This window comes from Furipterus horrens, unplaced genomic scaffold, assembly GCF_987537825.1.
Source record: "Furipterus horrens unplaced genomic scaffold, mFurHor1.1.pri manual_scaffold_3, whole genome shotgun sequence".
NCBI lineage: Eukaryota > Metazoa > Chordata > Mammalia > Chiroptera > Furipteridae > Furipterus > Furipterus horrens.
Window position 1 is genome coordinate 135,327,511 of NW_028327173.1, and position 22,269 is coordinate 135,349,779.

The 22,269-nt window shown below is 48.5% G+C and overlaps 1 pseudogene; it reads right to left on the minus strand.

Moving 5' to 3' along the window:
* The window catches only part of LOC150015984 (maestro heat-like repeat-containing protein family member 7), a 52,059-nt pseudogene that overhangs the window by 19,507 nt on the left and 10,283 nt on the right, over positions 1 to 22,269 (minus strand).

The following is a 22,269-nucleotide window of genomic DNA, read 5'->3' on the forward strand; positions in this document are numbered from 1 at the left end:
GCCCTTGGGGGGTGGCCCTCCCTGAGCCAGGAACAGCAGGAGCATACCGCACAGGTACGAAGGCAGACAGCTGTGCATCCTCCTTGGCATCCTTGTGGGAACCCACGAGGCCAGACAGGTTGAGGCCGATGTGGTAATGCACCTGAAGGAGCAAGGCCAGAAGCAGCTGGGGATAGATGCGCCTCACATGGTCCAGGCAGCTGTCGACGGACAGGAGCTCACACAGGCCGCTGGCTGCCTGGGGGCAGAGAAGAGGCGTGTGGGAAGTCCTGGCCCACTGTCTCAGCATTGCTGGCAGGGGGTGGACTGCTTCTCTAGGAGGTCAGACCTGGATCTTTGCTCTACTCTGGCGTGGCCTGGGAAAGCCCAGATCTTCCCGAATCCCGACTCCCACTTCTGGCTTTGTGGGTGAGCCCTGCACTGGAGCAATAACAAAAGCCTGCCTCTTTGATGTTGACACACCCCTGGAAGATCATGGTGGTGGTCTTGATCCCACTGTGCCAGTGAGGAGACAAGAGCAGAGGGGTGATGGGACTTGCCCAAGGGTCACCTAGCCCCTGGGGTGCAGGGCTGAGTCTTGAACCGAGGGTTTCAGATAGGGCTGTGGCATGCCCTTCCTCGTCCTCTTTTGTACCACAGGAACACAGACCGCAAAGCGGCACCAGCTGACCCTTTACTTTGGGCCATTAAGGTGGACTGCCCTCACTGCCTCCCCATGTGGCCAGCAGCTAAAAGAAACAAGCCACAGCCTGGAGCAGGAGCCAGGAGGGACCTGTTCTGAACTCCATGACAACCTGCCTCACGCACCCTCCCCGACACCAATCCTCCCAAGCCCTGGGAATTTGGCTTCGTTGGCATTTGTCCCACCAGGTTCCCAAGGACCAAATTTGCACTCACCGCTGTCCCCCTCCAACTTCCCCACCTACATTCACTCTGGTCCTGGCCTGGGCCCACCCCTCACACTGGGCTCACTGAATCCTCCCTGACTTGCAGGACAATGTGGGGGCAGGGAGCAGGCAGTAATGGGTTGGGGTCACAAGACCTGATGGCTCTTTCTGGCTCCACCGCTCCCTGCCCCACTTTGAGCCTCAGATTCATCCTCCATAAGGTGAGGTCACTGGGCCTCGTCCAGCCAGCCCCACAGATGTGGTGAGAAGTGAATGAAGGAGAAGGGAGACTGTTTCCTAAAGAAATGATTGAAATTTGTGCCACCATGCAGCTGACCCATTTAATTGTGAAGTGAAAGAGCCCATGACTTGTTCCCATGGAAATAAATGACATAATGTGGGCTGGAGGAGAACAATAAACGGCCCTTATTTGTAATTCACGGCTTAGGAAACCCTTTCACGCATCCACTATCTCACTCTTCTCAACAGGTAAGACAGAGAGGCAGGAGTTATGACTACTCATTTGACAGATCTTACTATGAAAGCTAAGGAGGGGGAAGTGACTGGCCAAGGTTACACAGAGAGGCAGTGGCAGAGCTAAGATGAGTCTCTTGGACTCAAAGCCTTTCCACTTGTCAGCAGCCCAAAACTAATACTTTATTCAAAGATAGCAGTCTGCGGTGTAGAGAAAAGCCTCTGGTGATGTGCCATAAGGCTCTGCTCTTGGCTTAATCTTGCTCAAATGGTGTATCAATGCCACAAGGTAAAAATTTGCCCACGCCGTATCTATGCTCAAACTATGCTTGTTCAGCAAGACGCATGGATGAGTGACTGGAGAATACATGGGAGGAGTGAATTAAATGCCGAAATCAGGGAGGGCACGGGGCGCCTGATCCATAGAGCTCGATGCTGGCAGAGAGATCCGATGGGGAAGCACGGGATCTGGGTTTGAGTCCTGCCACCACCACTCAATGGCTGTGTGACCTTGGGCAAGACACAGACTGTTCCTAAACAGGAGGATCTCCCTCTGTAAAGGATAATACCACCCACTCCTCCATTCCCCATATCTTTGCTTATTTGCTTCCCTCCCTCAGAATGTCTTGCTCTCTGCTGAGTCTCCAGAACTTACGTGTGCTCAATAAACAATTGTTAAATATATCAGTTGAAATTTCTTGAATATCTGCTCTGTGCCAGGTAAATGTTAGACGTTTACTATTCCAGGCCACTGACGTAACTGTAAGTAGCAGCACTGCTGCCATCGATGGATCACAGTCAAGAGCAGACAGACAGACACTTACCCAAGGCCACACAACTAGCTGCTCGCAGAGCAGCACCCTAGAAGCTGGGCGGGTTGACTCCAGCAGGAGGGGGGAGGAGAAAAGGGGCAGGCAGACAGGTCTCACCGCTAGTGGCTTGCTGGAGGCCCCGCCCTTCTTGGTGACAGGCTCCTCCTTCAGGATGAGCAGGAGCAGGTCCAGGACCTTTACGACGTCACGGCTCTGCTTGTACAGTATCAGCTGCCTCCACATCTCTGCTCCATTGCTGGGAGGTTGGGGGTAAGATAGTTATGGGGACCAGGCCCGCGGGGGCAACCCAGCTTCCCACTGTTACCCATGGGCATGCTAGCAAATTCCTGGAATGGTCCAGAAAACACTCCCTGTGAGGCAGGGGGCTAACAGCGATACAAAACCCTATTTCCCAGCTATTATGCCAGGTGCTTTACAGACAATTTATTACTTCAGCAAATATCGAGCATCTGCTATCGTCCAGGCACTAAGCATATCTCTGGGGATACAGATACGAACAGACATTTAAGACATTCAGGGTCACTGAATTCTCACAATGACCCTCAAGGTGGGTTGTTATTCCCATTTTAGACATGGAGAGTTGAGGCTCAGAGACGTGGAGTCACCAGTCTAAGACAACACAGCTCATGAGTTGTATCATCAAGAAGTGACCGGGTCTGGTGTCCCAAAGCCTGTGCTCCTTCCCTCAGGCCAAGGAGCCCTTTGGGGCCTGGACCCTGCATCTGTCACATGATATCAAGAAGCCCACGCCCCCGTCCCTTAGGAGGCAGTACCCCAGGCAGGGGAAGGCGCCTGCGCCAGGCGGCACCGGCCTGCGGGCATTCTGATGGGCCGGTGAGCTACAGGGTTAACCCAGCCCTTTCTACCTTCTGCAGGAACATGTGAGCCTCCCATTAACTTTCCAGCTCTGTTCCCCTGGAAACCTGATAAAGATAGTATGTCAACTATGTTGCTAGGTAACATTGTTTATGGGAAAAGTGACCCAACTGGTAAATTGCATCTGAGCTGGGAGGAACTATAAATTAACTATAAGAACCGATGGGGACATTGTAGCATTGAGCTTCCTGGGGTGACTGGGCTTGTCCCTGCGGGGACCCTGGAAGCCAAGTCTATAGAGTTGTTAGAAGAAATGCTAGTCCCCGTGTGGCCTGAGCCACTTAAGCTAAGGCAGCTCCCGCACCTTCCGCCTGAGACCCACGAGACCAACTCTTGGAACCAGGGCCAAGGCTGGGGTAAGGGAAGTGAAGCATCCAGGGCACAAAACGTAAGGAGTCCCTCACTCTCAGGCTCACACAAGTGCAGGCAGGCAGGTCACCTGAGAGCAAGGGCCTCCTTGAATTTTGTTCCTGCTCCGTCTGGCCAGCTTCATGGGCTGCTGCAAGGTCTCCTGCAAAGAGGAGCCCCTGATGCCATCCTGTCCTATATCCTGAGTGACTCTGATTTCAAGTGTGGCCTCCGCAGCCTTGTGAGTCTGCATGTCTAGTGGCTCCAAGAAGCAAACCCTCTGGTGGGCAGTGCAGTCACAAGGTTTAAATTCTTGCAGGTGGGAGGACAGATATGTGTCACCCCAGCCCTCACCACTGATGTCCTTGGCTTCTGTGAATGACACCAACTCTCCTTCTTAGAGACACACCCCATTTGCATAGCTCTGCACAATTCTGTTACCTTCACTCTCAACCAACCATCTTAAGATGTGGACCACACGCTTTCTGCCTTGATTTAGTCATTCAAAGGTGTGGGAGCATTTCCAGGGCCAGGAGGCTGCACCAGTCACACTGGTCTCTCCTGGCCATGAGCTCACCATTGGCCACAGTCCCCTCTGCCCATCAGACCACCCGCTCCCTGAAGGCTGAGGGCACAGTGCGCCCTCCTGCACGGACCCGGCACAACTGGCTGCGTTACTCGGCACAACCACCCATATGGAGTGGGAATGCAGGCATTATTTCTTCCTTTGGCCTGTGGGGGAAAACTGAAGCCCAGAGAGCACAAGCAGGCTACCCAAGACCACACAGCAGCTGAAAGCTGAGTCAGGACTGTCACTCAGGCCTCCTTTCTATGGCATCATTATAGAGCTCTGGGCTTGGAGTTGGTCAGATCTGAGTTCAGGTCCTCATTTTGTTGCTGGCTCAGTGGATGCCTAGGGTAAGAAACTTCCCCTGAGCCTCAGTTTCCTCATCTGTAGAATGGGGTTATTGCACTATTAATGCTGAGCAAAGACAGCTAGCAGTGTTTGGGAAGTGCCTAATGGTCGTCGTAGTACCACAGATCACAGAAGAGGGGCCGTCTAGAAGGGCAAGGGACTCCTCTGGGTAGAAGAAGAGTCCCAGGCCCGGGCGGGGGCTGCTTCAACCCTCTGAGGCCAACCCCCACCTTGGTACCTGTCTAGTGGGAGAGGGCACAGGAGCAGGGCCTTCACGACCTTGGGCATAAAGGAGCGGGCCAGGAGAGAGACGGGCAGCAGGGCCACCTTGCGGGCCTGTGGCTCCTGGATGTGGCTCAGCTGCACGTAGACAGCCTCCACGATTTCTGGGATCTGGAGGACGGCGGGAAGCCATGAGCACGCAGAGGGCCAATGGCGAGGCCAAGGGAGTTGTGGGGGCAGGGAGACGGAGGAGGAAAGGAGTGACAGGATAGAAGGGGACACACAGGAGAGAAAAGGGGAAGTGGGCAGAGTGCCTGCTCCTTCCCTGAAAGCGAGCTACTCTGTCTTCACTGCCCACCCCCGCTGCCCCACACTGGATGGGTGAGTTCTTCCCCGCCTTGAACTCAGCCACCACCACCCCTGCCTTACCTGAGGGATGAGCAGGCCCTGTGGGGTCTCCCAGCCCAGCCCCCACTCCCAGGGGCCTTACCACTTCCAGTGTCCTGTCTTCGTACCACACCAGCACTGAGCGGAGTATCTCCTCTGAGGCCAGCGGCATCGTCTCCCCTGAGTCTTTCCCCCGAGCCTCCGAGGCACCCTTCAGCCCTTCCAGGGCTGCTAGCAACACGTCCTTTACCTCCTCGGGCCCCAGGAAGCTTCTGAATTCCTGAAACAAAGGCACAGAGATGCTGGCACACGTGGACAGACCCTGAATGAGCCATACACAGTTGCATAAACACCACCAAGCACACCCAGAGGTCAGCAGGGAGAGCCCGCAACCTCTGGGGAGGAGCTGCAAAACAAGAGGCGACGTGGCCCCAGAGCTGGGTGACTCAGCCCACTCACTGTGGCTCAGACCAGAGGGGTCATGGGCACTCAGGATGGCCCACGTGGTCAGGGAAGCCTTCCTGGAACATGGGTGAGGAGGGGAGGGCATTGGGCAGGCTGGTGCTGCCCTTCTCCCCCATTCCCGGGAAGGCCCAGGGCTGGCAGGCAGCAAGCAGTCACCATGAGCACACGCTGAATGTTCTGGCGTGGGATGACGGGGTTGTAGGGCCACAGGAAACGCTTGTTGCTCTCATACAGTTCCGTCTTGGGGATCTCTTTCTCATCCCTGGCTCCTGTAAGAAGAGGACCTTCTCAGTGAGGCCTGATCACCCTTTCTCTAAAACTTCTTGTTAAACATAGATGTAGGAAGTGCATAAATCATAGGTACCCAGCTAAATAAATTTTCAAATGCTCAACCTATCCACGTAACTGGTGCCTAGGTCAAGAAACAGAATGTGATCAGCACCCCAGAAGCCCCTCGTATGCCCTCTTTCAGTCCACTCTGTCCCTCCCCTCCCCTGGGGTAACCACTATTCCGACTTCTCAGCCCACAGATTAGATAACCTTACTGTTGGACTTCTACAAATGGACTTATATATTATGCGATCCTTGATGTCTGGCCTTCACTCAACATCATGTGGGTGAGATTCATGGCCCCTGTTGCAAGCAGCATTGCTTCATTCATCCTCAGTGCTGCCCAAGTTCCCATGGTATGAATATACTACAATTTATGTATCTGTCCTACCTCTGATGGACATTTGGGTTGGTTCCAGCTATTGTGCATAGTGCTGCTATAAACACTCTAGTATGTCTAATCATGTCTTTTGCTGACTACATGGACACATTTGCTAGGCAGATAACTAGGAGAGAAATTGCTGTGTCCTTGGGTAGACATAGATTCAGCTTCAGGGGATACTGACAAACAGCTTTCCGCGGTGGAGGCCAGTGATGCTCCCACCGCAGATCCTGAGAGCTCCAGTGGCTCACGTTTCACCAGCGTGCGGCACTGTCCCTTTCATTTTTGCCATTCCGGTAGGCGTATGGCAATGCCCCTTAATCGGCAATCCCCCTGCTCCTGGCATTCCCAACTCCCCTTTTCTGCTTTCTTTTTTCTTTAGGACTCATCATCATCTGACTTACTATAGGTATTACTTTTTATATTTTGTTGTCTATTGACAACAAGAAGGTAAGTTCAACAGGGTGGATTATTTGGTTAATTGATTTTATATTTATTTCATCACTGCTATGTCCCAGTGCCTAGAATAGTATCTGGCATATGATGGTTTGTATTTTCTATTGAAGGAAAAACATTTCAGATGCATTTTATGAGCCCTTACTATGGCCTGACCTGGGTCCTTCCTGGATCTCCCAGTGTAGGCAAGACATGGGCATGAGAAAGGTCCATCAGGTGGAGTGACCACATGAACCAAGTGCGTGGGTTTTTTGTAAAGGGAAGGAGCTTGGGACCTGGAATCAGGCAAACGCAGGTTTTATATTCTAGCTTTGCTGCTTCCTACGGTCAGGGGGTCCAGACAAACCACTTTTCTCCTGCAGAATCTAACAGAGTGGATTTGGCCTAGGCTTGCCAGATAAAATACAGGATAACCAGTTAAATATGAATTTCAGGTAAACAAATAATTTTTAGTGAAAATATATCTCAAATATATAATACTTTCAATCAGATTATTCATTGTTTATCTGAAATTCACACTTAAGGGAGTGTTCTGTGTTTTTATTTGTAAAATCTAGCAATACTAACTTGGTCTATACTATTCCTGACCTTAAGGCTGATTATTAACATGACTTATATCACTTTTACCCATTACTCAGGAGGTCTGAGTGGTTCCTGGGCAGCAGCGAAAATAGTCCAGGGGACAAATCTTTGTCCCAAATGTTAGAGGTCAAGAAAAGCAGGGACACCAGACAGATCCCAAAGGCCTGAAACTAATAAGACCATCATTGTAGGCATGGAGAAAAGAAAACTTGCCCTGGCTGGTGTGGCTCAGTGGATTGAGCACCGGCCTACGAGCCAAAGGGTCACTGGTTCAATTCCCAGTCAGGGCGCATGCCTGGGTTGCAGGCCAGGTCCCCAGTTGGGGGTGCACAAGAGGCACCCACATATTGATGTTTCTCTCCCTCTCTTTCTCCTTCCCTTCCCCTGCCTCTAAAAACAAGGAAATAAAGTCTTTAAGAAAGAAAAAAGAAAGCTCTATTTGACAAGTGCCTATAATGTTTGGTACTGAGCTGGTCTTTTTACATATATGATCTCATTTAATTTTTCAGAAAGCTTGCGAGTTATATGCTATTTTACCCTTTTCTACAGATGAATAAATCTAGACCTGGACAAGGAAAGTACTTGTCTGAGGTCATACAGCTAGGGAGGGCCAGAGCCAGGTCTTGTACCCAGGTCACTCTGCCTCCAGAGCCAGGGCAGTTTAAACAACATGCCAAGGTCCCTTGGTTTGAGGCAGTGTTGGGACTGTGGAAAAAAGAAGGACACAAGTAATCGATGATACGGTGCGCTTCTAGGTGCAGTGCCTTCTGGGCACCTGTGTCAGCCCATGCTGCAACGCTAGCTCCCTGGAAGAACATCCCAGGAATGTTCTCCACTTACAGGTTTGAACCACTGTGCTTCTAAGATACAATCTGTTCTTTGTTCATTCATTCCATAAATATTCACTGAGCACCCACCACGTGCCTGGCCCATGGCTAGCCCTTGGGGATTCATCGGTGAACAAGACACAGCCTTGCCCTGTCCTCAAGTGAGATTATAGTCTAGTGGAGAAGACAGACCAGGAACTAAGAGATTAGGGCTATCATGCCTGAGTATATATGGTTCCACGGGAATGTGAAAATGAGAGTCACAGATTACATTTGGAAGGATGAGGAAAAGCTTAGATAGAAGGATTGCTTCAATCAAAATAGGTTTGTTTATGGCCTTTGTCCCTGGTCCTGTGGGGACTAATTCTTTGTACCTCTACATACCCCATCAGACCCTGTGCTGGTCTCCACCATCTCCCACCCACCAGTGCCTTGCTACTGCCTTAGTCAAGTGCCTAGCTGAATGCCTGCCTGCTCAGAAGCTTTGCTTCAGAGGTGCTCTAGACTTACGATTTCGGAGGTCCAGGATGGTATAAAGGATGGCGATGCCCTCCAGAGCCTCCCGGCCAATATGCTCATCGGGATCCCCGATGCGAACGGTGAGTCTTCCCAGCAGAAGCCCCAGGCCCGTGAATCCGAAACGTACCTATTTGTGTTATAATAATCTTAGGGACTGAGTCTTATAGGTTCAATAATGCTATACAGCAAATGGTAAAAAGAGATGGAATGTCTGTCCCTGATAGCGGAGCCCTCTGAGGACGGTAAGAGCCACCTGGGAATCTCTGGACAGGTTGGACAGGTGCACAGGCTCCCTCAGAACTGGGAATATTCCCCCCAGGAGGCCCCCGCCCCATCTCCCGGAGGCCACTCACAGAGTAAGGCAGGGTGAGAAGTGTGTGCTTCAACACAGAAACATTGCTGCTCACAGCAAGAGCTCGTTCATGGGCCTTTCCAGAGTTCATCCAGGGCCCCAGGGGCTGTGAGGACAAGGGTAAGACTCAGAGCTCCAGGCTGGCTGCCAGCCCCTACTGCCTGGGTGGGCAGCCCAGTCTTCACTGATCAGCTTCTGGGGAGAGCATAAAGACCACTCCCCACAGATCTTCTCTTCTTCTTAGAGCATAGGGAGTCATGGGGTCCAGAAGCTGAGAATAGGACTGAAACACTAGAGGGAGGATGGTCAATGAGGAGAGAGATGAAAAATGGAGAATCATGAGGCTCAAAGAAGAAGACAGGGGCATGAATGAACAGAGCAAAGATACGGGGGCAGCTACCATGGGAGTATGGAAGGGAGGGAGAGAGTGAAGAGGCACGGGTCTGGGACAGGGAGGCAGAACACGCACAAGATCACATCCTGAAATCAAATCACTCCTTCTGGGTCCAGCACCCATCACCCCCTCCTCCTAAGCCAATCCTCCTTTCTTCTCCACCCTTCCCCTCCCCCCTGTCCCCTCACCTCCAAAATGCTCGTCAGCCCAGCAGCAATGGGGCACTCAACAAAGAGAGCATTGAGCAGTGTCTGCAGGGCTTCCAAGGTATGACAGTAAAGTGTCTGTAGACAGGAGAAGGACCAAGCTACTAGCAGGCCTCTGGAGCAGACCCTCACCCCAGGCAACCCCTTGTGTGGACCCAGGAAGCTGCTCTTCGGTCCCACCCGAGACTAACTTAACGTATGATACTGGACACATTACTTCCCCTCCATGGGTTACAGTTTCCTTATCCACAAATTGGTCGTTATTATCGCTGCACTTTTTACCTTATAGTGAAGGAAGCAGATACCCAACATTCACTAAGAATCTACCATAGGCCAAGTAAGCAACAAATGAGAGGGTGAGTGGGAAAATGCTCCAGAACTCTAAGAGCTAGGTAAACTTTTATTATTGTCTCTAGGGAAGCGCTCTGGTTCTTTTTTTAATTGCTACTCCTAGACTTAAATAGGTTTTCCAAGTCGCCTCTTCAGGGCCGCCACCTCTCCCATGCCCGGGCTCCTCCCCTGTCAATCACACCACAGGCCTCGGTTTTAGGAAGGTGCAGGCATTACACATACACAAGGCTGAGCTATGGGTTGGAGCCACTCTGGAAAGGCCCTCTCTCCTCTGCCTTCCCTTGTCCTGCCAGTTCCCCATGTCTGCCTCTCACATTGGTATTGCCCAGGCTTCCTGAGTCTGTTCATTCACACCAGGGTTGCACCACAACCACCAAGCAAACCTCACTCTCCAGCTAAGCCCCTCGGTCCTTCTCATCTGCAGCCCAGCACTGTGCAGCGCTGTCCTCTGCTGGCTGGACCTGTTACTACAAGGGGTCCTTCGCCTTCCTGGGCCCAAACAAGGATTGCCCGCCCTTCCTTTGGGTCTTATCTCAGGGCACCACCTCTGGGACCCAGAGCCCTCTTACCGCCACGTGGTCTGCCCCCACAGCTCTCAGCCTCACTTCTCAGCACTCTCGCCCGACCCTGGGCTCCAGCCACACCGCCTCAGTGTCATCCTTGCTGTCACCATGTTCTCTCCAGCCTCAGGCCTCTGCACAGGCTGTTCCCTCGGCCCGGCATGCTTTTCCTTCTGCCAGCCCCACTCCCTTCAGCTAACAAGCTCTTCTTTAACCTCTCAGCTCCAGCACCAAGAATCCTGAACCCCCGCCCACCTAGGCCAGGTCCCCTCCATTCCAGGCTCTTCATAGCAGCAGTACTTCTTGCTCGCAGCATGTACCAGTGTTGTAATTTTGCATTAACTGCATAATTCTCTGATAAGGTCTATCTCACCCCTGCCCTTGCGCCTCCTCTATCCCACCCCTGTGCTTCTAGTAGGCCCTCCGTTAATATTCAATGAATGAAAGGATGAATGAATGAATGAATGAATGAGCTTTACTCTGAGCCGAAACACCACTCCCTTGACTTCCCCCACTGACCCTACACCCTACACTAAAGGTCACCTCTGACCGCTCCTCCTAGGACAACTGCAGAGGTTGAAAGGCTTTCATGTGTTTGAGCTCCTTGAGGTCCTGCTTCTCTGGGCCACAGCCAGTCTTTCTTCCTTGTGACCTAGCCCTCAACCAGCCTCCTCTCAATCCTGGCTACCTCCTCTGGCCATACCAATGCCTGCCCACCTGCCTCTCACTGGGCAGGGCTCAGAAGTCAATAGAACCCTCCAGATGAGAGACTGATCCCTATTCCAAAAATCCGTTCACTCACCAAACATCCCTCTCATACCAAGAGAGGGTCAGCACATTGCCCCAGGCCCTGCAACTCGAGCAAGCACCCTTCCTTTCCCTGCTGGGAGTCCTACCATGTACCTCACTCTGAGGACCCTGGACCACCCTAGGACCCACCGGGGAGGGCGCTGCTTACCTGTACGGTGTCAGCCTTGGCCTCATCTTTCTCCTGCATGGCCTGCACAGAAGGCAGGGAGAACACACTCTTCACACACGTGTTCACCAGCTCTGACCTTTCCCAAAGATCCAGCACAGGATGGCTGTGACTGGTGAGGAGACAGAAAGCAAAGGCATAGAGTGAGGGAGGCTGGAGCTATGAATGCAGGGCTGGGGCGAGGGTACCTCGACGGGGTGCCAGGCGTGGGCCTGAGATTCAGATCCACAAAGGGTGAGGTGAGGTGGGGGGAGGAGGGAAGTGGGTGCGGAGGGCGGACAGCCCTGGGAGGGACTGGGCACGGGGAGAGGAGAAGGCCCAGGAGTGGGGTTAGGGCACAGCAGAGAGGCTCCAGAAGACAGAGGTGGAGCCCATGGCAAGAAGAAGAGGAGATGGGTGTCGGGGAGGGGCTGTGGACACCTCAGCTGCGTCAGGGTCTCCATGGCCTGCTGGCGGACGGGGCTGGAGAGGGAATCCAGTGGTTCCTCCTGGATCTGCCTCTGAGCAGGGCACACAGAAGGGCCGATGAGGGGAGCAGGCCGCTGCAGACCACCAGGGCTGCGGCTACCCCTCCAGGAGCAGCTACAGCAGCCCCTCAGCCTGGGCAGAACTCCCCACCTCCACGCTCTGGCAGCCTCCAGTCGGAGGGAGCCAGCTCACTGCTCAGACCTGTCTGGAGCCTCAGTTCAAAGCCACCCAAACACCCCACGTTCTAACCAGCTGCGTCTCTGAAGCCCCATGGTCGGGAGGTTTATTTAAACCACAGACTAGCCCAAAGCAAAAACACCACAAAGGGCCCTCGAGAGAAATCCAGTTGAATTCCTTTTAAAATGTCCTTCTAATTACTTCTCACTTTTGATTTACTACCTACAGACAATAGGTGCTCAATTAATATTAGTTAAATGAAGGTATCAAGGGCAAGGATATTTTCCCTCTCTAAGGGACTCAAAGCTAAGTATGATTTTGGAAACTTCTCTGCTTATCCCCACCCAGCACATGCTGGTGGATAACTGAGAAATGACTGTATTTAGCAAAATGATAAGAAAATTCCCCACCAGAACTAACTTTTGGTATTAAGTAATAAAACTGCTCCCAGGTACACAATGCTCTACACAAAACCATTGGATTGTGTTCTCCCCCGCCAAGCAGTGACACAGGCATTGTCACAGATGAGCAGAGTGAGGCTCAGAGAAGGGACATGACTTGCCTGGGCTCCCTCTAGACAGGCAGAGAGCAGCTAGAGGTGGAGCTGAGACTCAAGGCCAAGTGCCCTGCCTCCTCGTCTCTCCTCTCCCCGCCTAGCCCCCTGGCTCATCAGTGGGTAGACTCAGGACTTCCGCTCCTCCCACCCCAATGCCACAGACCAGACGTGGCTCTCGCACCATCATCTTCTTCACCATAGTCTTCTTCTCTCCTTCACCTTCCAGCACATCCTGGCTCTTCTGGAGGGTGATGACATTCTCAGCCTCGGGGGCAGCAGAGGGCAAAGCCACAGGGTGAGAGCCGCACTGAACCCAGCTTTCAGGGGCTGTCCCTACCCCTGCATCAGCCACCCGCCGCCTGCAGGCATGTCAGCTTGCTCCTCCCCAGCTGCCAGCCCCAGTGTTGCTCAAGAGAAATGAGAAACCACAAAGGGAACATCTGGGGAGTGGGTGAGCCTTGAGAAGGTGACCGCAGGGGTGTGTGGATAATCCTTGAAGTCCAGCGTTTGGAAGAGGACAGATATCAGGGGCTGCAGAATTCTCCCCCTTTGCCAGTCAACTAAGGGAGAAGCAGCGGCTGCGGGGACAGAAAGGGTCCCCCACACCTCAAGCTGAAATCTCACCATATGTAATACCTCCTATGGGCCTTCTGCTATCTATCCTTCTTAAGGACATGTCCTAATCAGATTAAGGCACTCTGCTACCTGAGAGAGGCAACACATTTACTAAGGTCCAATTCATCTATTCATTCTCCTTATCTTAGGGCAGAAGAAGGAGAAAAAAACATGAAATAAATAAAATAATGAATAAAATGACTTCATATAGTAAAGAAAGCAAAACAAGGTAATCAGATGAACAGTGTGGTGGGTACAAGATCCCACAAGTTCTTTCTTACTCTGCCTATCAAGATGGCTCTGGGCTCATCCCACCACTCGTTTGGACCAACAGAAGGCCATGCAAGTGCTGCTGTGCAGTTTCCGGCCTAACCCTTAAAGGAACTGGCAGCCCTTCCCCTCTGGAACCCAGCTGCCATGGAATGGCAACGTCAGGTACACAGAGACTTGGGAAGATGGGGTCATCTTGGATGTTCCAGGCCCCCTCCCCCAGTGATCTCTGTCCACACCACACAGAGCAGAAGAACCACCCGCTGAGCCCAGTCACACTTTAGAATCATGAGAAATTGGGCCCTTTCCATCCTTACTTCCCTGGCTGTCAGAGTGAACTTTTAAACCTCTAAGTGTTGAGGCAGTTTGTTAAACAGCGATTAATGACTTTGGCTACTAAAGTGATGGGAGGGGGATGGCTCACTTAGAACAAACTGTGCAGGAAGGCCTCTCAGGGGAGATAATATTTAGACTGAGTCCTGAATGACAAGAAAGAGGTAGCCATGTGAAAAACAAGAAGGAGGGTCTATCTGTCTCTCCAAAGTAGAATGTCATTTCACTAGTGTATCTCTAGTGCCTGAAACAGTGCCTGGCACATAGCAAGGGCTCACCTAAATTTGCCGAGTGATTGCAGTAACGAACTCTTTCTGTGCAGGGACCGTGCTCAGTGCTGTGCATACATTATGTAACACAGACCTCACTTCAGTTTTATTTAGGCCTATCTTATAGGAAGAACCTTCCTGACAGAATAACAAGTGCAAAGGCCCTGAGGTAAGAATGAGTTTGGTATGGAACAGAAGAAGGCTAGTGTGGCAAGAGCAAGGTGGACAACTGGAACAATGCCGTGGGGTAAAGACAGATGCTTCCCAAATGCAACACCTCTTCATAGTTCTGTCACCTTCTCCCCACCCCCACCCACATGCTGCATTGAGCTGGCCTCTGAATCAGCCTGAGGGCAGGGCAGGGCCTCCCCCCTATAAGTCCTTATCCCCTACCTCCAGACTCTGTCCATCAGCCAGCCTTGCCCACATTCTGTGTGTCATATTCGTGTCCACCAGCCTGTCCCGTCTGCCCCAACTGGCCCTCAACAAGTCCTGCAGACACTGGCTTTCTCTGGCCTCCCGAGGCCTGGTGCGTGGCCAAGACCTGCGTCAGGCCTATGTCCTGAAACAGGCCATTTCCAGCCTTTCTGTCTCCAGTACAGACCCTCTCACAATTCATTTCGTTGTTTAGAAAACTTACTGAGCACCTCTGATATGCCAGGCACCACAGTAGATGCTGGGAATACAGCTGGGAATAAGACAGATCAAAATGCCCAGTGCATAGGAGATACATATAGCGAGAGAGACCGATAAAAATAGGAAAGCAGTGCATTGGATGGTGATGAACACCATGGAGAAAAGAGGAGCTGGGCAGAGAAACAGGGATGGCTGGGGCTGGGGAGTGGGGGCTGGGGGCATCCCAGGAAGTCAGCTGTTTGTTGGGCAGGATGCATACCAGAGTCATTTTGTAGCCATCCTCTCCCTTCCCTGGCACGTTCACCAGGCATGAGGCCACGTCATCAAAGGCTTCTGCATGTCGTTGTTTCGATGAGGGAAGAAAGGAGTAGAAAGATATAATATACCTAGGGACCCACAGTCCCTTCTCTCCTCCCCAACTGGGCTTCTCTAATCCTTACTCTCCCGGCAGCCAGACTGGGCTCCCCCTACCCTGACCCTTCAATGGCACCCCAGTTCACTGAGCTTAAAGTCAGCATCCTTGTCAGCGCCTTCAAGGCCCTGCCAGGTCAGCCTCCCTGACCCCAACCCCAGCCTTACTGTCGCTGCTCTCCCTCACTCACCATGCTCTGGCCACACTGGCCAGACAAGCTTCCAGGCTCAGGGCCTTTGCACAAGGCAGTTTCCTCTACCTGGACCAATTCACTGCCACGTCCCCTTGCCCAGGTCCCACACCTGTCCTTCAGGTCTAAGCTTGCCTGCCTCTCCTCAAAGAGGCCTCCCCTGACCTTTGGGTTAATGGGGGTCCCACTGTGATCCTCTTGTGCATCAGCTTACTCTCTTTTTTCAACCATTATCACAATTTATAATGAAACTCTCATTTGTTATAGTAGTAGATACTTGCTATTTTGTCAGCCCCAGGTTTGCTCATCTTTCCTTTGGTAAAAGAATTCCTGCCTTCCCTGTGGGTTACCCATTCCATATAGTTAGATGAAGCTGAACCCTTGAAGCCCCACCTATCCCCCTCTTCAAATAGGCGTGGGCCTGCAACCCAAGCTTGGCCAATAAAAAGAGTCCTGTGCCCATCGCCACAGTGACTGGTCCAGGGATGGGCTCTTGGGTGAGCAGGGCAATAGAGCTCTTTATTTAAGAAAGTGTGTCTTCTCCTTCTGAGGACCTATGAGAGCCTAGAACTTCAGGGCCCTCTTGGCCACCAGAGGCTGCTGGAGCATTAAGCCAAGAGAAAGAAGCAGAGACATCCCAATAGTAGTAAATACAGCCAGCACCAAGACCTTGGCTTCTAAGTACCATTCTCCACTAAAAGGAACAAGGCTCCTTGGGCTGATTCTAGGACTTGGGCAGGAAAAATAGAAGATGAGCTAGAAGACAAGGAAGAGACATCTTGAAACGGACAACAAGAGAACTCAAGCAACAATGAGGCTATGTCAAAGGGCACAAAAGCTTGCTTGAAGAGGAGTCCACTGGTCAAACTGGGGAAAGTTTCGGTATCACAATAAATAATGGCAGCAACACATGATACAGTCCATTGAATAAACTAGGAAGCCACAACTCCATACTAATATAAACAAGTAAATGAATAAGTAGAAAGTTTGATGAGGAATGGGGTATTTACAGTTTCAGATAACCTCCTCACACAATATTTATTACAAAGGGGTAAATAGTGACTTCACAGTGGTGAACTTGGCAGCAACCATCTCACTCATGTGACCGAAGTGAGCATCATCAGTGACGGAACAAGCCAAAATCACACACCACCAGGTGGGACGCCATGAGAAAAGGCTAGCTCCCCTTCCATGCTCTTCCTGCCAAAGGCGCATGACACGGAGGTGATCATGGGGAAGCATCAGACAAACCCAAACCTGGGTGCAACTTACAAAACAGCTGGCCTGTAATCTTCAAATGTATCAAGAACATGAAAGTCCGGAGATCCAATGTGGCTTCAGTACCCTTGACTCCTCAGAGGCCCCCTGCAGCCATAGTCAGCAAGGGCTTGCAGGACCTGAAGCACAAGTGGAAGGGGTAGCCCAGGCTGCAGCCATGGGCGGGGTGGCCAAGTACACCCAGAAAACCATCCACAAGACTGCTAGCCAAGCCTCTGACACTTTCTCAGGGTTGAAAGGAAAAAAATAGGCTTCCTGAGGTGACAAAAGGGAGCCGTGCGTGACTCCCCTCTAGGCCCTGAGCTCTGCTCAGCTGCTGCCCCCTTGGCCTGACAGCTCACTGAAGCACATGTTCAGAAAGAAAAAAAGAACATGAAAGTCAAGGAAAGGCTGAGGTGAGGACTGAGGAAACAAAACAAACTAGACAAAAAAGTGCAGTGAGTTATTCTGCACTGGATCTTTTTCTTCCAGAAAAAATTACCGGGACAATCAGTGACATTTGAATGGGGTCTGCGAATTAGATGGTAACAGTGTATTGACATTGATTTCATGATTTTGATGGTTAACCTTTGTTCTTTTTTGTAAGAAATAAAAAACAAAATTCAGGGATGTGGGACATCACTTGGCCATTTAATCAAATTATTCACAGACAAAAAATTTTATACTGTGCTTTCAATTTTTCTTCAAGTTTTCATTGTTTTAACATGTTTTAAAGGAATGAAAGAGAACTAGAGGCAATCTTTTTCAGACAAAAAATGATAAAAGTTTACCATCAGCAGAATTCACTAAAGGAAATTCTAAAGTATGCTCTTCAAGCCATAGGAAATCAATGTCAGATGGAAGGTCTGAGATGCAATAAGCAATGAAATAAAAGAAAGATTAATATTTGGGTAACTATAAGAACATTAACTACATAAAATAATAATGATGTTATAGGATTAAGAAAATAATGAATATGCATTACCAGGACAGCATATAAATTAGGGGGAAGGAATTAAGTGGGGTTACTGTGTTTCGATCACAAAGGACCACATATTTATATGAAAAGTCCAAAACAGGTAAATTTATACAGAGAGTAGATTAGTGGTTGCCTAGAACTGGGGGACAATGGGTTTGGGATGATATCTAAGAGGTTTGGGGGTTTCTTGGGGGGTGGGGGGTGTTGATGAAAACGTTCTACAGTTGATTGTGGTGATAGTTGCACAATTCTGTGTGTATTTTAGTACCATTAAATTATACACTTAAAGTGGGGAAATTTTATGATATCTAAATTATAACTCAATAAAGTTGTATTTTAAAAAGTTCAACATACAGAAACAAAATTTCTCTATACCATCAAGCATCATCAGTACAAAAGAGGAATTGTATTAAAAAATAAGATATGATTCATGCAAGCAATAAAAACTATAAAGTACATAGGAATTAACCTATCGAAAAATACAATAGATCTTGAGGGAGAATTTTTCAGTTCTAGTAAAAGCTATATCCTATATAAAGGAAAACTTCAATAGATGGATAAATTAATAGCATTCCAATACAAATGCCAGCAAGATTTTTCTGAAGACCTAGACAAACATATTCTAAAATATATATGGACCCTGCCCGGTGTGGCTCAGTGGATAGAGCGTCGGCCTGCAAACCAAAAGGTCGCCAGTTTGATTCCAGTCAGAGTACATGCCTGGGTTGCACACCAGGTTCCCGTTTGGGGGCATGAGAGAGGTAACCACACATTGATGTTTCTCTCCCTCTCTTTCTCCCTCCCTTCCTTTCTCTCTCAAAATAAATAAATAAAATCTTTTTTAAAAGAAAAATACTTTTAAGAAGAGAAATATCTACAGAATAGAGAAAATATTTGTAAATCATATATCTCACAAGAGTTTAGAATCCACAATATATAAAGAACTCACCACTTGGCGTGGTGAATACACAATACAATATACAGCTGATGCATATAGAATTATACACCTGAAACGTATATGATTTTATTGACCAATGTCACCCCAATCAATTCAATAAATAAAAATATAGAGAAAACTAAAAATTAAAAAAACTCTAACAACTTAACAACAAAAAGATAACCCAATTTTTAAATCAGCAAATGACTTAAACAGGACACTTCTCCAAAGGAAGTGGGGGGGGTACACACACACACACACACACACACACACACACACACACATATATACTTGAAAAATAGTCCGTCTGGAAAAAGTCCAGCCATGGTTAAAGAACAAGAAAGGTTTGTGCAACACCAATGTAAGCTGGTAGCCAAGGCGAGTGGACTGGAATACACATGTGTAAATGATGATGACTGCACTGTACTAGTCAGTGAAGGTGGTAGCCACCGCTGAGTGAGCATGTGTGCTGCGTGGCTGTCACATCCAAAGTGACTGAGCGAGTAGAGCATGAATCTGCATCGGTTCTGCATTCAGCTTGAACACGCCTCCGAAGAAACTGTTCGCATGACTCAGAAGGCTGCGGCTAGGAGCGACAGGTGATTGCAGCTTCATGAGGACGATGTGCTTGCTCATTCATCACATCTTGTGCAGAGTTCTTGGTGAAACATCAAATCACCCAGGTGACTCGGCCCCCCTTACAGCCCAGGTTTGGTACTTCTGGCTTTCCCCAAAACTAAAACCAATGAGTTTCAGGAAATACCACAGGGCAGCTGATGGTGACTGGGAGAACTGTGTGAGGTCCCAAGGTGCCTACTTTGAAGGGAACTGGGGCATCATTGTCCTATGTACAATGTCTCTTGTAACCTGTAGCTTCTTCAATAAATGTCTCTATTTTTCATATTACATGGCTGGATACCTTCTGGACAGACCATATATATAAAATATTTTTAAGAAATGTGTATATATATATATATATATATATATATACGTATATATATATATATATACGTATATATATATAACCAACAAGCACATGAAAAGATGCTCAACATCATTCGTCATTAAGGAAATGCAAATCAAAACCAAAAAGAGATACTACTTCACACCATTAGGATGGTTATAATTTTTTAATGGAAAATTACAAGTGTTGGCAAGGATGTATAGTAATTGGAGCCCTCAAATTGGATGTGGGAAGTTGGAATCCCACTGCTTGTGGGAATGTAAAATGATGTAACCTCTGTAAAAACCAACTGGGTAATTCTTCAAGAAGTTAAGCATAGAATTATCATACAATCCAGCAATTCTACTCTTATGTATATACTCAAAAGAATTGAAAATTGGTGTTCCAACAAAAACTTGTACACACATGTTCGTAGCAGCACTATTAACAACAGCCAAAGGTAGAAATACCCCTAATGTTTGTCAGCTGGTGAATGGATAAACAAAAATGGTATATCCATACAACGGAATTTTATTCAGCCATAGAAAAGAATTAAATACATGCTAAACATAAACTTTGAAAATGTGCTAAGTGAAAGAAGCCAGACACAAAAGGTCACATATTGGATGCTTCCATTTATATAAAATAACTAGAATAATCAAATCTAGAGATGCTGAAAGCACATTAAAGCAGACAAAAAAGTTGCCAGGGCAGAGAAAGGAGGGACTGGGAAGTGATGCTTAATGGGTACACAGTTTCCTTTTGGACTGACAAAAAATATCCTGGAACTAGGTAGTGGTGTTACCCAACATTGTGAAGGTACTAAATGTTACTAACAATACATTTTATGCTAAGTGTATTGTATCACAATTTTTAAATGCTTGTTACAGACAACAGGGGATAGACCCACTTTTCCCTACTCCTGCCTCCTAAATACAACTAAATACCCTGAAAAAAGCTCAACAGACAAGTCAGTGAACTAGCTAGAGACCTCAGGACTTAAGGGATGACATGATAGTGAGTGCTCCCCGGTTTTCTTTTTATCTCCCATAAAACCCCGACTGAGCACCAGAGAGGCCTGCAACACAGTTCTGCCAAGAATGCTTACAAACGCACACACACATGCGCACAGAGAGAGAAAAAGGAGAAGAAAAGCTTGCTTTCTGACCAAAAGATCAGGAAAGGAGAAGTCCAATAGAGGGGAAGTCCCAGTGAGGTGCCCAAATCCCCACTCTTCATCTACATCTAGGCAGTGACAGGCCAATCCAACTTCAGTGTCAGTGTTAGCAGAGCCCTGCATCTCTGGGCCCTCCACCCAGTGGCAGAGAACTTGCCAGGTCCCACAGTTCCTGGATCTCCAAGGACAACACATGTCCCAGGGAAGCACCGTCTGCCCCTACAGGCAGCCCCAGCAGTGCCAGAGGAACAAAGCAGACCAAGGTTGACTCCCTGCTGAAACAGAAGATTAAAGTAGGGTCAAGAGACTTTTGATGTCCAGAGCACCAAAGATACAATCAAAAATCACTCATCATACCAAAAAATAGGAAAATCTTATCTTAAGAAAAGATAATCAACTAATGCCAACACTGAGATGAATCAGAAGTACAGAATTTCTGAGCATTCTTGAAACATATAAAAATACAAAATCTCAATCAATACATAAAGTTATTAAAAATACAATAACTGGAATTAAAGTAGAAGTTATTGTAAAGGCACAATAACTAAAAAAGAATTTTTAACTCGCTAGATGAGCTCAATAGCAGAGTAGAGATGACAGACGATAAATCAATGAACTTGATGAACAGATCAATAAATTTACTTAATTTCACTGACAAAGAGAAAACAGGCTGAAAAAATACAGACTCAGAGATATGTAGGAGGAAATTATATATATAGATATAATCATTTTTATCATGAGAATTCCAGATGGAGAAGAGAAAGAATGCTGAAAAAAAAATTTCTAAGAAATAGTAGCTGAAAATAAACCAAATTTAGTGAAAGATATAAACATACAGATTCAGGAAGCTGAGAAAATCCAAAATGGGATAAACCCAAAGAAATCCATTTCAAAACATCATGATTAAACTTCTGAAAACTAAAAGAAAAAGAAGAGAAATAAAAAAAATCTTCGGAGAAGCCAGAGAACATTACCTCTAAGAGAACATCCCTTTGAATGGCAGTGGATTTCTTATGTGAAACCACGAGGCCAAAGAGAAGTGCTATACATTTTTCAGCTGCTGAAAGAAAAGAACCGCCAACTACAGATTTTCTGTCAAGACTCTTTCAGGAATTAAGTGGAAATATTGATATTCTCAAATAAAGGAAAAATGCTTGTAAATCCAACTACACCATTTCCCTCTCGGACCTCCTCTGTGACTTCTCATAGGCTTTCAGACTCTGGGGTGGGGGTATAGTTTACATATTTTTTTAAAAGACAGATTGCTGGACCTTGCTCTCAGAAACTCTACTTTGTAGCTCTGAAGGGGCCCAGGAATCAGCCTTTTGGTCAAGCTCTTCCCTACCTCCTCTCCCCAAAGTAATGATCACATAGCTGGTGGATGGACACCCTGATCTGCTGTCTGATATGTGTATTTCCTTTACCAGTAAGCTCTGCCCACATGCCTCACCCCTCCATCTCTTCAGCGACATCCATCCCCTTCCCTGGTGCAATCCTTGAGTCACTCTCAATTAAGTTGCATCCCGTGCTCAAGCCATTCACAACTTCTCCCAGTGCCTCAAGTGCATTGACCAACCTTTTGACTTGGGGACTTTGCAAATACTCTTCTTTCTTCCTATAAACTTACCCAAGGCTACCCAACTAAACTTCCATCACCTCCCCTGGCTAACATATAGTCACGTATTAGATGCCAGCTTAAGAATCTCT